This window comes from Vicia villosa, linkage group LG5, assembly GCF_029867415.1.
Source record: "Vicia villosa cultivar HV-30 ecotype Madison, WI linkage group LG5, Vvil1.0, whole genome shotgun sequence".
NCBI lineage: Eukaryota > Viridiplantae > Streptophyta > Magnoliopsida > Fabales > Fabaceae > Vicia > Vicia villosa.
The window spans coordinates 112594069-112610404 of NC_081184.1; the positions used below are offsets into that span (position 1 = coordinate 112594069).

Here is a 16336-nt window from a genome sequence, read left to right on the forward strand (position 1 = left end):
ATTTGTTAAGGAACTAAAAAGAGATGGTAAAGCTTACTAAATTTTATACGAAGGTAGCCAAACAAATTACTTCATAGAAATTTTGTTAGTATGTTAAGTTTATTAAATGCTGTTATAGAAGTATTTCTTCCGTCTCACAATAGGTGTCTTCTTTGAAATTTTCACACTTTTTAAGAAAATGATTAATTATGTTAATTCCAATAATAAAATGAGTCTCATTTACTAAAATAACCTTATTAATAATAGATAGTGGAGTACTTAAATGAATTAAAATACAATAAATAAGGGTAAGTTAGTGGGAAAAAAATAATAAATATCACATTGGTATTCTAAATGGACAAATAATTTGAGACAAATAAAAAAATGAAAGAGGACACCTATTGTGAGACGGAGGGAGTATTCTTTCGAATTTTAAAAATATATTTTCTGATTATGTTTTAACAAAATGAATGTGAGACTCACTTCACTTACGCATGAATTTAGTATATTTGGTGTGCGTCCAAAAATATATTTTTAGAATCTAGGAACAATTTTGGTTTTTTTACTAGACTGAAGAAGCAATACTCAATTTGAACAAAACAGGAGGTTGTTGCTCTATCAACCACTGAAGCGGAGTATATTGCCTTAACTGAAGCTGTGAAAGAAGCATTGTGGCTCGAATGGACCTATGCTTCACAACAGGAGAAAACACATCATTGAAGTCGACACCTTCTTTCTGAGTGAAACCCCTTGCAACTAACCTTGCCTTGTATCTTTTCGACGTCACTCCTTCAATTCCTTCCTTAACTTTGAAAATCCATTTACAGCTGACTAACCTTGCCCCAGCAGGTTTCTTGATCAGTTCCCAAGTATGATTATCATGAAGAGATTTCATCTCATCATCCATGGCCTTCATCCATTCAGTCTTATTTTGACTCCTCATAACTTCCTTATAGTCTCTAGGTTCTTCGTCTAGAACCTCACTTGCAGAGATTAAGACATAAGCTATAAGATCTGCATACCCAAGCCTCTGAGGTGCCTTGATGACTCTTCTCGACCTATCTCTCGATAATAGGTAGTCATCGTCAGTTTCCTCAACTTCCTCAGCATCTTCTGCTTCTTCTTCGACTTCATCAGGGATGTGCAATTCAGCATCAACATGCTCCACCTCAACAGGAATCTCTACCTGTTCCAGCTCTTTGTTAGATGTTTCTGTATTTCGACCAACATCAACAGTTTTCTTAAAAGCCATTTCAGCTTCATTGAAAACTACATCTCGACTGGTGATACACCTCATGTGACCTGGCTCTAGGCACCATAGCCTATAAGCTTTAACTCCTTCAGGGTATCCCATGAACATGCATTTCAGAGCTCTAGGTTCGACCTTGTCTTGCCTAATGTGAGCATAGGCTACGCAGCCAAATACTCTCAGTTTGTCGAGATCTGGTGGATGTCCCGACCAAACTTCTTCAGGTGTCTTCATATCTAACGCTGTCGAAGGACATCTGTTTATCAGATATGTTGCTGTCGAAACAGCCTCAGCCCAGAACACCTTCTTTAGTCCAGCACTAGTCAACATGCATCTGACTCTCTCCAAAATAGTTCGATTAAACCTTTCAGCCAAACCATTTTGCTGTGGAGTACTTGCAGTAGTTCTGTGCCTTGCAATACCAGAGGCAGCACAAAAACTGTCGAATGCCTCATTGCAAAATTCAAGGCCATTGTCGGTTCTCAACCTCTTGACCTTTCTGCCAGTCTGATTTTCAACCAGAGTCTTCCAACTTTTGAAATTTTCAAAAGTTTCATCCTTAGTCTTCTGGATGAATACCCATAATTTTCTGGAATAATCATCTACTATGGATAGAAAATACCTTGCTCCTGAATGTGATGGACACCTTGCAGGCCCCCAAAGATCAGCATGGATGTAATCAAGGGATCCATTTGTTCTTTGTTTGCCTTTGTTGAAATTCACTTTGCAAGATTTTCCAAGTACACAGGGTTCACAAAACTTCAGCTTTTCGACTTTGTCTCCACCAAGCAGATTTTGTTTCCCTAATTCGACCAGACCCCTTTCACTGACATGGCCCAATCTCATGTGCCAGATTTCTGTCTTCGACAAAGGTTTCGTGGATGCAACGTTTTTCGAACCACTTACAACTTCAACCTCAAGGGTATACAAGCCTTATTTCTTCACGCCTCTCAAGACTTCCTTCGAACCCTTCATGACTCTTAGGATACTTTTCTCTCCTTGGAAAACATATCCTTTCTTGTCGAATTCACCAAGAGAAAGCAGATTTCTCTTCAAATCAGGAACATACCTGACTTCAGTCAACAACCTTATTGACTCATCATGGAGCTTGAATCTCACAGATCCAACACCTGCAATCTTGCAAGCCTTGTTGATTCCCAGCAATACTGATCCACCATCTTGATCACATAATTCCTCGAACAAGTCTTTGTTTGGAGTCATGTGCCAAGTGCAACCTGAATCCATAATCCACTCCTTCTTAGAGTCACTGCTTGAAACCACAAGAACATCAAATGATTCGAAATCATCTTGAACAATGGCAGCGTTGCCATTATCCTTACCTCCATGATATTTCAGGCGTTCAGGGCACAACTTTCTTGTGTGACCCTCCTTCTTACAATGGTAGCATCGAATGCCAGATGCTTCGCCACTGTAAGACTTCGACTGGCTTTTGCCTTTCTTCTTGTCGACCTTACCATCCTTTCGTAAGAGTTTTCCTTTAACGGCCAAACCTTCGCCAACAGTAGAAGGTTTATGCTCCTTTCGTTCATTCAAGTCCTTAGAGTACAAGGCTGATTGAACTTCTTCAAACATCAGGGACTCCCTTCCATACAAGAGAGTTTCTTTGAAGTGAGCATGTGATCGAGGCAAAGAACACAATAGTAACAGCGCTTGATCTTCATCATCGATCTTCACATCAATATTTTCAAGATCAAGAATCAGCTTGTTGAACATATCCAACTGCTCAGCCAATACTTTGTCTTCAATCATCTTGAATGAATACAAAGCTTGCTTCAGGTAGAGTCGATTTACCAGCGATTTGGTCATATACAAACTTTCAAGTTTCACCCATAACCCTGATGCCGTCGTCTCCTTTGATACCTGTCGGAGAACCTTATCACCAAGGCTCAACAAAATTGCGCTGTGTGCTTTCTCGATCATATTCGTCTTCTCCGCTGCCGTCAATTCTGCATTCATGGCTGTCTCTCCCTTCAACAGTTCCAAACAACTCTGCTGAACCAGTAGGGCTTTCATCTTCAAGCGCCACAGACCGAAATCATTCACTCCGGTGAACTTTTCAATCTCATACTTTGTTGAAGACATCTTCTCCATGCTCACCGCACCAATTTGTTGTGAAAAACGATACCAATAACAAAGTATAATAGGGAATTAGGGGAGATAATAAGAACACAAGAATTGGTTATAACTGCTATTCTTTTACTTTCTCTTAAAACAAGATTACAAGTTTACAAGAATAACAAATAACCTCTCTCACCCTAAATTAGGATTTGCAGCTTAGCAATGATGAGAGACTAGTATGCTATTTATAATAAAACCTAACATACTAACTAATGGGTTTTTTCAGCAAGGCCCATTACACAAGCCAACCTAATAAACAAGCTAACTTAACAAATTAGGGTTTAAACACTAAAACCTAATTTAACATGCTAACAACCCTAGCATCTTCGACACAAGCATGTGAACAACCTTCGACTTCATGCTTAATCCTGTCGAACCAAGAAACTACTCTTCGACTATAATAGAGTTCGATCCAATATCTCACAAGGGGCACCCATATATATATATATATATATATATATATATATATATATATATATATATATATATATATATATATATATATATATATATATATAGGGAACATATCCTATGAGAATACATTTCTTATGTGAGAATAAAAGGAATAAATCTTAGCCATTAGATTTAATTAAATGGTTAGGATTAAAACCCCACTTTAAATGAGTCATGTGCCAACTAAATAGTATTAAATTCTCTGGTTTCTCTCATGTCCCACCACTCATGTACATGGTTTCTCTTGTTTTAATTCTCATAATCATTTCACGTTTACATAATTATAACTCACATATACACATGCTTGTCAAAAAAAAAAACTCACATATAGACACAGCCAACCCTTTAATTTGATTTCAAAAACTAATAATCAAAACTCACATATACATAGAACACCTGAAGCAAAATATAATAAATTTATTTTATAACTATTGTATATCATATTTTCCATTCAACACGTTTCTTGTGATAATTACGGTCTTTATCGTATTGGATTATATATATTGTTGGCGATAAATCACTGTCTTTATCATATCACATTTTATTTTCTTCTACTAAAGTACTGAGAGATATAATTCAGATTCAAAGTTGTATGGCATGTTTGTGTATATTACATGCTCATTGCTCAAATTAAAATATACTACATACTTTTTCATGATTGTATACTACATGCTCAAATTACAGCACACTTAAACTACATATAGAATATTAGCAATATAACCTGTAACAGAACCTGTTATATAACACATAAGAATGCTATCAATTTGCAAACTTTCTAAAACATGTGATTATACAAATATAAGCAATAATAAAACTCTTAAAATCCAAACACATTCAAAGTTATAATCCAAACACATCCAAAGTTACAACCCAAAATTAAGATGAAAATTTTGTGGGACAATTACGACTATCATGGGATGCATATCTCTTACAAGTTTTACAAAGTCTTGTTCTCTTTTGTTGTTCTTCTATAGCCTTCTCTTTTCCCCCTTTAATTCTTTTTCCACAACCTTTAGTATGTGAAGGTTGGGGTGGAAGAACTTCAATTTCCTTAGATACATTGCAACCAATAAAAGCCTCCAACTCATCCAAAGGTTTTGGTATGATGTCACTCTTCATATTAGCCATTTTCAATTCAATACTACAACCCTCATTGAAAATTAGGAGCAGTTTCTCTTTATTTGAACCGGCCATATGCATGCATTTAAACAATTGTGCCCATGCTTTTGAAACTAATGTCCTATCACTTTCAAATTTAGAGCATGCCTCTAATACATTTCCATCACAATAAAAAACGGGCTTACTTGTTGATAGTTTCGTCCATCTATCAACGATGTAATGACTTGGAATATTACTAAAACCTCTCCCCTTTAGTACAAAAAGAATATGTCGGCATGGCATCCCTTCAGAGTCAAACATTTTGCATGAACAACAAGCAATGTGGTTAGACAAATTATACACAACTTTCTTATTTTTGCTCACTTTGGTGTCATTAACCACAACATTATCAAGTATAGAAAATATTAAATTCTCACCTTCATTGTGCATTCCTTCAACTCCACAATCCACACATGCACTCCATAACTCCCTCTGAAATATGTAAAAATTTTCATGAGTATAAACCTCTCTACCGTGCTTCTCCAAATCCATGCTCATCTTTAACTCTGGATTAGAATGAAGTGTATCATTATCTGCAAGTTGTTCTTTATGCCTCTGTGCTTCTAATGCAGAATCAAATCGCATCCAAAATTCCACTAAAGTAAGATTCTTGTTCAAGTAGTTACCAAAGAATGAATTTTCACTCTCTGATCTTGAAGTTGTTCTCAAAATTCGAGCCATAAACATATCTTTAAAATAAGCTGGTATCCACATGCTTCTAAGATCATACATTTTAGAAAGCCAAACATTCTCTTCCAACTTGAAATCACTAATAACATTATTCCATTTTAATTCAAATTCTTCCGAGGACTCTGAATTCCAAACACATGACTTTAGACGATTATTAAAATCCGCATTCGAATTTAAGGAACCACCCACTTTTTCTGAAAGTTTTTTTAAAAATGTGCCACATACAAAATCTATGAGAAGACCCATTAAAAACCTCTTCCACTGCATTCGTCATAGCTTGGTCTTGATCTGTTATTATCACAACAGGTTTATGTCCTCCCATTGCTTTCAAAAATGCCTCAAACAACCACACAAATGATTCATTTTTTTCATCAGCTAACAATGCAGCCCCAAAGGTTATACTTTGACGATGATGATTTACGCTAGTAAATGGAGCGAAAATCATGGAATACTTGTTTGTACTATATGTTGTGTCAAATGAAATTACATCTCCAAACAAAGAGTAATTTTTTCGACAAATTCCATCAGCCCAAAACACGTATTTTAGCTTCCCTTCATTATCAGCCTCATAATCATAGAAAAATGAGTGGTTCATCTCACGTTTTCTTCTAAAATTATCAATAAACATATCTGCATCAGAGTCTTTGATCAATTCTTTTAAATTTCTTGAATAATTCTAAAAATCCCTTTGTGTACATCCTATGTTTTCATAACTCCCGACCTGCTCCTTCATTATTTGATAAACTTTTGAAGTCCCCACATTAGCTCTATTGTAGGAAAACAATAAACTTTTATGAACACTATTCACACTACTTACTGATCTTAACAATTGTTTCTTTCTAGGCGTGACTAGTCCATGTGAATGACCTTCATGAAATTTTGAGACTTCATATTTACCCTCAATAGTTCTCTTGAAAATAATTTTTGCTTTACATCCCTCTCGTGTCAGTTTTCTTTTTCTGCTTTTAGCCAAACTATTTTCAGCCATAACCAACTCAGGAATCACTTTCTTTTTTTCTACTTTAAGACATTCTTTTGAGCAAAGAAAATATTTCCACTTGACACCAATTTTATCTTTTGTTTCAGTCGAACTACGTACACTAAAACTAACTGCATGTGCATAATTTTTATAAAATACTCCCCCTTATACTAAAGTATCAAATACCTTGCCAATCACAGGTTTGAGTTCATCAGCACATACAGGAATCCATTCCTCCAATGTGTGTTCTTGATCATTGACGTCTTTTAGCGGTGAGGCTAAATCAACATCACTATCATTCATCTCCATAAAAATATTCTTAATAAAAACAACAAAAAAACTATTATAAATAACCTAGCAATTAAAAAAATAAAATAGTCTTCATGAATATAGTGTAAAGTGACTGAATGTCGTATGTAATTACTAGTATATATAAATTGACTAGTATTATTTGTGAATTTCTAATTCATTTGCGAACATTTTTTGCTTGCAATTAATATTAAATTATGTGTTTGATCATGGATGTAAACAATGTTCAGGGGAGAATACCATAAAAGAAAAGTAGATATAGTATTCATGTATTCTCATAAATCAATATTCATGATGAATTAAAATATATTCTTCATAAGAGTTGTCTTTTAGTGAAAAAAAAATTAAAATAACCAGGTTTAATAAATAAAATACAGAAAAAACCACCTTTTCAGGGTATTTACCAAACTGTCTAGGTTTGGGACATACTGGAAGAGAATGCGCCAAATGAAATGGCGCATGCATGTCACACAAGCCAAACCATTTGGCGCATAAGAAGGAAAATTAGGGCAAGAAATTGCAAGCCATTTGAAATGGCGCATGTGGCCATGTATTAACACATAGGCGCCAAACCAATTGGCTCCTATGTGTGGGCCATTTTTTTTTTCAAAATTAACCCGTTTCGGGTATTTTCGCGTACCGTTTTCGATTTCGGTCTATTATTTTCGTAAAAACGTCTAATAAATCAAGTTTGTAAAATCTTATTAACCCTAAATAATGTAATGTATGCGTTATCGATATCGGTTTTTTATTAAAGCTCAATTTATTGATGAAAGACCGATGAACGGTTACAAGAGGTGAACGGTTACAAAAGGTGGTAAGCGAAACTGATACATTGCATTAAAAAAAAATACAGATTATACTAAACTTGCGACGATGTCGTGCCACGATTAGGGCATCTCTTTATATTGTGCCCCACCTGACGGCAAATGCTGCATTTTCGTTCCATTTTGTCGCGGACGTCCATTTCGGTCCTAATCCGTGTACTATTGGGACGCCCTTTTTTCTTTCGCCGCATTGCGTCGTTTTGCCAAACTACCTCTCCATCATACTCAGGCCAGTAATCCTCCCTGGCCACCACAGGAAACGCAACACTGTAAACTCTGAGCAACGTCTGAGTCTTGTAAATCGGAGACAGTAGTGATATAGCGTCGCGGTGGGCATACGCACATGCAACTATGACGTGTGAGCAAGGCATACGAAAAGCTTGAAACCTTCCACAGTCGCACCAATCTTCGTCAAGAAGAACCCTATATTGTTGCCTTGGCAGTCCCTCATTGTGGTCAATTGTCTCGCGCACACTGAACGTGCGATTGAATCGGTCGAAAGAAGTCACTTGATGAGTGTTCGCTTTTGCCGACTGCTGTTGCATAAATTTCATGCAACTATCGCTTAATAGTTGACCATCTTGCCTAACATCACCCCATCTCCTGCCTCTTGTTGAGAAGAGTGAAGCCATCCTAAAGTATGTGGCTTCCACCTGTGCTGTGATTGGTAGGTTACGGATGCCTTTGAAAACGCCATTCATGGATTCCACGAGATTAGTTGTCATATGGCCCCATCGCACGCCATTGTCGTAAGCCCTTGTCCATTTGTCCCTGGAAAGATTATCTACCCAAGTACCTGCCTCTGGATTTGTCATTACAATCTCACTCCGATAATGCTGGAATGTGGGTTGGGTCAACGCATAACCAGCATTGACTAGGGCCTTTCTTAGATGTCTGTCCTTGATCTCCCGCATGAAGTTTTGGGCTATGTGGCGAATACAATATACGTGTTTTGAAGGGGGGTCATGCCATCCGTTCGCTGGATTGTTGTAAGCACTCTCTATGGAAGCGTGCCTATCAGAGATTAAACATATGTCAGGCTGGGGAGCAACATGTTCCCGGAGGTTCCTTAGAAAGAAACTCCAAGCCGCTGCAGTTTCACCTTCGACGATAGCAAATGCCACTGGAAATATGTTGCTGTTACCGTCTTGTGCAACCGCCATGAGCATGGTTCCTTTGTATTTGCCGTATAACCATGTCCCATCAATTTGAAGTATGGGTTTACAGTGTGCAAAACCTCGGACGCAAGGTTTGAACGCCCAAAAAAGCCGATGGAATATTCCGTTTCCCTGGACAGGGTTTCCATCCGGGGCATGCGCGGGCAGTGTCTCTAGAATCGTAACAGTGCCAGGTGCGTAACTGTGTAGCGCATTGAGGTATCGGGGAAAAATTTTGTATGACTCCTCCCAGTTGCCGTAGACTGTCTCAATTGCCTTTGTTTTTGCAACCCACGCCTTTCTGTAAGATGGAGTGTAGTTGAAGGTTGTGACGATGTGGGATATTATATTTTTAACCTTCAGAGACGGATCGGAGCTTATGAGAGGCAAGATCTCCTGGCACATAAGATCGGCACTGAGTTTTGTATGATCCTGGGAATTGTTAGGGTTGACACACGTGTGTTTCTGCGTAATCGACCCTATTTTCCATGCATTGCTTCTCTTCCTATAAGAGGCCAACAGTCTGAACCCGCACTCTGGATTTTTACAAGTGATTACATACCGTTCCAGGTTTGAACGATCTACTTCAAAATCAACGTTGTTCGCCATGTGCCATTTTTTTATTCTTCTCAGACATGCCTCCTTAGACGGAAACTTGTCTCCTTCCTTTAATTCTTCGTCGTTTTGGATGTAGGGCGTGAAGAAGATGTCAGATGATGGTTCGTCACCTTGGAGGTTCAAGTTACCCATATGTGCTGGAGGTGCGTACGCATGAGCTGGAGGCACCAAGGTTTGCTGCTCGTCGTCGGATTCCTCGTTGACCATGTCGTCAAATTCGGTTTCCAGATCGTCTTCTTCCTCGTCAATGACGTCAACCTCGTCTTGCTCGTTGACTGGTGGGTCAATAACCTGTGACTGGACAACATTAGTTTCTTGTGTCTCAGCCTGAAGAGTGACGTACAGCTCGATGGAATCCAACCCACAGTATTCGTGGGTGGTGAACATATCTTGCAAGTCTTCGTCATTGGCAATCTCCATTTCGTAAAACTTGACGGTGTTGTCTTCATTGAAATTGGGACATTGGTAAAAAACGCTTGCAATAGGACCCATTGCAATCTTAGAGTACAGTCGTTGAATGAAGTACGAAAATGTTGCTCTTTTGCTCAACAACAATGGTACAACCTGAGTGTTTCTCATCACAAAACCGGCTATCTCATGAGAGTAGGTCTCACCGTTTAGATGGGCATGGACAAGATACTGGGTTGATGAAGTCATTTTTGGAGGGGAAAGTGCGCGGGTGTTGTAATCTCAGGTCAGATTAGGTAAAATTGTTGGTGTGAGTTGTAATGTTCAGTATATGTTGGATGTCTTATAAATTGAGGTTCATATGTCCTTGCATTATCTCAACACATAGACACGCTGATCTATGTCCTGTACCCCATCACGCGTCTGAAATGATTCCTGATAAGATTCCTGTAACGATTCCCCTAGGCAGAGCATGCATGCAACCCTATCTGGCAGCTAGTTCTGCAATAATTATATATATATATATATATATATATATATATTTATATATATATATATATATATATATATATATGTATATATTTATTTATTTATTTATTTATATATTTATTTATTTATATATATGTATATATTTATTTATTTATATATATATATATATATAAATATATATATATATATATATATATATATATATATTTATATATATATATATATATATAAATAAATAAATAAATAAATATATACATATATATATATATATATATATATATATATATAATTATATATATATATATATATAAATAAATAAATATATATATAAATAAATATATATATATATATATATTTATTTCTATATATATATATAATTATATATAAATATAGATTAATATATATATATATATATATATAAATATAGATATATATATATATATATATATATATATGGTGGTTCTTACAGACCCACTAGTATAGGTCTGCCACTATCTTCCGAATTGATTATAAAAGACAGGCACACTGATCTAGGTCTGCAACAGGATTCCGTATTGACTGTAAAAGACAGACACACTGATCTATGCCTGCCACCAGATTCCGAATTGATTAAAAAAGGACAGTCACACTGATCTAGGTCTGTTCATATATATTTTATTTAATAAACAAATAAATTTGTAATTAATAATTATTTGTATTTTAATAATATATTTTACTAATTATAACTATAGTTAATAATTACGTATATAAATTATCAATTATATGTATGTTAATTATTGTACCCGTCCACTAGGTTAAATATTGTCCAGACGAAAACAACTAACACAACAACCACATTTTTTTTAATTCCATGACCATGCGTTGACAACACAAAACCATCGGTAAATCACGATGTTACGTTGCAGAATACAAAATAAGAGAAAAGAACACAGAACAACTAGTACTCTTTGCAACAAATAAAACAACAGTTAATCTAAACTACTCTAGTGTCACTGCAATAACAAGGGGATCTTCAACGCCTCGGTTAACTTCTCCACTGTGTGTCCAAAACATTAGATCCACGTCCACATCGTCTTTCACACGATCCCAATAATACATGTAGGTGCCTTCAGGGTTATTATCGGTCAACGTAATGTATGGACACCGGTATTCTAGCTGTTTAACTTTTCTAGTTGGACCATCGAGTTGACGAAACCCAGTGTTGATGGCTCTAACAACTCTCTGGAAATTCCAGTGAGGGTTGAGGCAAACCCGCATGTGACTACCTTCCTCATAGAAGACCACCGCCCAAATAGAGTTCATTTTTAAGTGTTTACACTATGACTGAAAGAAGGGTTGGGACTTCAACTCCACACAGACACTGCTATTTATAGCGGGTGGAAGGCAGAGGGAAATTTTATTGTTAATTATTAATAACTTTAATAAAATATCATTTCATTGAAATATGTTAACAACATTTAATTGAAAGGTACAGATATGCTAAGAGCATTTAATTGAACAATACAGAAGTTACTGAAATGATATAGAAATAGTAGCGCCTAGGATATAACAACGGTTAAAACAATGTCTTCTCTGTCCTCCATCATTAGAGTGCATTGGATGTCGTCTTCCATAGTCTCCCACCAACGCTGCCTTTCGAGAAAAACACCTCCCCTTGTTCGAAGTCTCTTGATAGATCGGATTTGTTCGCCTGGAACGAACTCCCCGTCCAGAAACCTGAGGATGTTTCTCTTAAGCTGCTCCATGGTTTGGATATTCCAGAACATCACTTGCATGGGAGGTTTGACTGCCGAGAATATAACGTAGCCGTTCCTTCTACGAACGTCCGGTTGATAATTCAGACGCCTAACAGGAGGTGGAGGCTCAGAAGTCCGGTGCGAACCATCTGGCCTTATTCGAGTTCTCATTTTTCAGTGTGGGTACTAGTGCGCCCGAAACCCTAATTTATAGAGGCATAGACGTCTTGCCGTTGCCTCATTTTCTCATTAGGGTTTCTTCTGGGAAGACCAAGTAGGTAACAGTACCAAAACCCTAATTCATAAACGGAAACCCTAATTTTGAAAAAAAAAATGATCCTTCTAATGCGCCATTTGAATTGGCGCATTAGTGCCTTTTCTTTACTGGAAGTCGCCAAATGGAATGGCGCATTAGAAGAATTTTTAAAAAAAAATGCCAATTGATTTGGCGCATGCCTTGTTGGTGTGGACCACCACCTGGCCCCACATGGTCCCCACATGCATGTGCTGAAACGATTCCAGGAGTTACTGTAAACCAGCATGGAGTTACTGTTAACAAGCATGCGACTGTAAAAATTTCTGCTAAGATTCCTGATCAGATTCCTGCCAGGATTCCTCCTACTCCTGCATGCATGCTACCCGAGCTGTCACATAGACCTGAGCTGCATGCATCTAACCATGCCTTGTCACCGATACTTTGACTGCATGCATGCCAACACATCCTGCAGAAGCAACACCAAACAATTATGGCTGTGTTGACATGTCAAGCATGCATGATGTTACCGTTTTTCCCTCATCAATATATATAGCACTTGGAATTCTGCAGATACATCACCATTGTAACTCATCTACTCTTAGAACAATCCTTTTGCAATCAGCTTACGAATTTTCAGCCTTCAACCATGTCTCTCCTAACCATGGGCGAAACACACAGAGGAACCCCCCAGAACATCGCTACCTTCGTAAGTGTATTAGTGTTACTTTAAAATCACGCCTTGCTAACTGATAAACTAACTGATTTTTTTTGGCATTCTTACTCTTTTCAGAACGTTCAACGCTTTCGCACTCGTAGTAAACATACCATCGCCCCGGACGAACGCATTATACCATACCTGAACATTGCTGGTTTCGGTCCGATTAGCAGGATCGCCGAGTCTTCTATTGACCACAAGTTTGTTCTTGCTTTGCTAGAACGTTGGAGGCCAGAAACACACACCTTCCATCTTCCGACAGGGGAGTGCACCATCACCCTTGAAGACGTCCATATGCTACTAGGCCTTCCTGTTGATGGTAAGGCAATTAATGGTTGTGTTATGCAGGCGAATAGCTTATGCCAAGAGGCACTTGGAATAGACTTGATAGAAGGAGCCGTTGGTGCTAGGGGGCAAGGTGTTAACCTCAAGAGGTTAAAGGATTATTATAAAAATTTTCACTTGAATGATGCGTCTCCCCAAGAGACCATACTGCAGAAAACTAGGTGTTACGTATTGTTGCTTATAGGAAACGTTTTGTTCCCAGATAGCACTGGTAACACGGTTAACTTTATGTATCTTCGTTTGCTAATGGATTTTAGTAGAGTTGGTCTGTACAGCTGGGGGTCTGCGGTACTGGCTACCTTGTACCAGTCACTATGCAAAAACGCGGTTGCTGAGTCCTGCACATTCTACGGATGCGCCCTGTTGGTGCAGGTGTGGGGGTGGTGGAGGATGCCCATACTGGCCCCGGTTAACAACGGTAGTTGGGACTTTCCGTATGCCTTGAGGTAAGTTTGTAGTATACCATTTTCTCTTTACACAATCTACTCCATTCTAACTAAATCATTATATTTTTGTTGTAGATATTGTGTGAAAAAAATGGACTTCACACGTAATCCTCGATCAAACATAACAATGTACCGATCTCTAATTGATCACCTTGGTCCCCATCAGGTATTATCTCTAATTCTTTTCTTCTGTTTTATAAGTATTTTCCGTAAATATTTTTTCCCAAAGTAATGTATAAATCTCATGCATGCAGTTCATATGGCGACCGTATCTCGAGTGCGAGTATGAGCCTAGAGCGCAGGATGCAGAAATCTGGACGACAAAGTGCTGCTTAATCCGGTACAACATAATAGAAATGCATCACAGCGACCGGGTAATGCTTCAGTTTGGGATGCGTCAACGGATACCCGACCCTCCTGTTGACTTGGGAGTGTGGCACCTAAAAAGAGTGAACCATCAATGGACACACCAACACTGGAAGAATTTTGCACCCGATCATCGCCAGATGTGGAAGAACCGTCGCCAGTATGTCCTGAACTTCCCCGTTAGTGACCATGAAATGAAACCATCTCCTGAATACATGAATTGGTATCGTACAGCCACAACCCCAAACTTGTTTCTTGCAGCTCCGTTCTATTTAATTGATCCCCGTGCACAAAACTACATTCTGCCACAACAACAACAACCAGAAGAAGAACCACAACAACAACAACAACAACATGAACAACAACAACTCCGACAACAACAACGACTTCAGCAGCGACAACAAGAAAGCCTGCAACACCGCCAACAACAACTCCTACAACAACAAAGACAACAACAACTCCAGGAACAACAACAACTCCAGCAACAACAACAAAACATTTTCAGTACTCCATCCCGTTCCGCACGCAACATCCGCCAATCAACTATGTTCCAATCCCAATCTCAACCATTACAAGGGTATGAAGACCGCCATCCTTCCTCTGACCAATATCAGACCCACTCGCAACCATTCGGATTTTCAACATTTGCTGGGTCATCAAGGGGATTCGGCCAAAACCTAACCCCTGGTACATCTAGCCTTCATCTTAGTCCCGACGATGGGCCTCATGGCGAATCCTCTTACCGTGGCGCCCCCTCCGGCTTCGCAACGCCTTCAAACCAATTCGGATTTAATCAAGGTAGTTCTAGTGCTGTTGGATGCTATGAACCCGAAGTCTTTTCCCAACCAACACCACCGCCACGACTAAACACATTTGAGGGAATGGGTAACCGACTTTACAACAGCGGTTTTCCGGATAATTATGGGGGCATCGACGAATTCATAGACAGCGATCCACGTGACATCCCAGTACCAGCCCCGGTGACACAAACCCAACAAGAAGCACAAAGGGGCAGGGGTAGGGCTAGGGCAAGAGGCGGTGTCAATATTCGCGGCGGAATCAACGATCGCGGTAAACGGCTCATTACAAGACCAGGTTGCGGAACGGATGGCTATCTTGGTGATGGCCGTCATTGATCATTTTGTTGTACTTTTCATTAGTCTTCTGTGTCGTTTCTGAATTTGATTGTAACCGATGTTTAGCTTTTAAATTATATTGTAATCGATGTTCAGTTTTTAAAAAATATTGTAATCGATGTTTAGTTTTTAATTTATATTGCAATCGATGTTACACTTTTGATTATCGTTTTCTGCATTTCATTTTAAAGCCGAAAAAAATATTCTACTAATTTTTTTAAGTAAACATCATAACAAATAAAAAAAAAAAATTATCATTTTCCCAATTTAAAATGAATTAAAAAAAAATGAAAAAAAAAATAAAAAAAAAAGGCCCTAGAACTATGGCGCCAAATGGTTTGGCTTCTAGGGCAAAACCCTAGACTTATGAGCCATTCCATTTGGCGCATGCAATGGGAATTTTAGGGCAAGCCATTTCATTTGGCGCATGCACCCAAAATATACACCTATGCGCCATTTCATTTGGCGCATTCAGTGTTTTGGTATGCCAAACCTAGACAGTTTGGTAAATACCCCGAAAACATGGTTTTTTTCGTATTTTTTTTATGAAACCTAGATATTTAAATTTTTTTTTCTCTTTTAGTATTAGGTGAATGAGTAGTTCAATTAAAATATAGTATTCATTTCTTATGAATGAAAGAAATATACTAGTAATGAGTAGATCAATTAAAATATAGTATTAACTTATGAATGAATAAAATATACTAGTATGTAAAAATAGAAGAATCTAACAGATAGAAAATGTAATACCTCTTAGACGAACAGTGCGAATGAACCAAAGAGATTCTATGAATGTTGTACCTTACATATACACTGAATGGAAAATGTAGTATACCTTACACGTACAGTGAAAGAATCAACACAGAGAAAGAAAATGAGAG

General features: G+C 37.9%; 1 pseudogene; it reads right to left on the reverse strand.

The window, feature by feature from the left end:
- Window positions 1–4696: 4696 nt before the first annotated feature.
- Window positions 4697–9978, reverse strand: LOC131605178 (protein FAR1-RELATED SEQUENCE 5-like; annotated as a pseudogene).
- Window positions 9979–16336: the final 6358 nt, after the last annotated feature.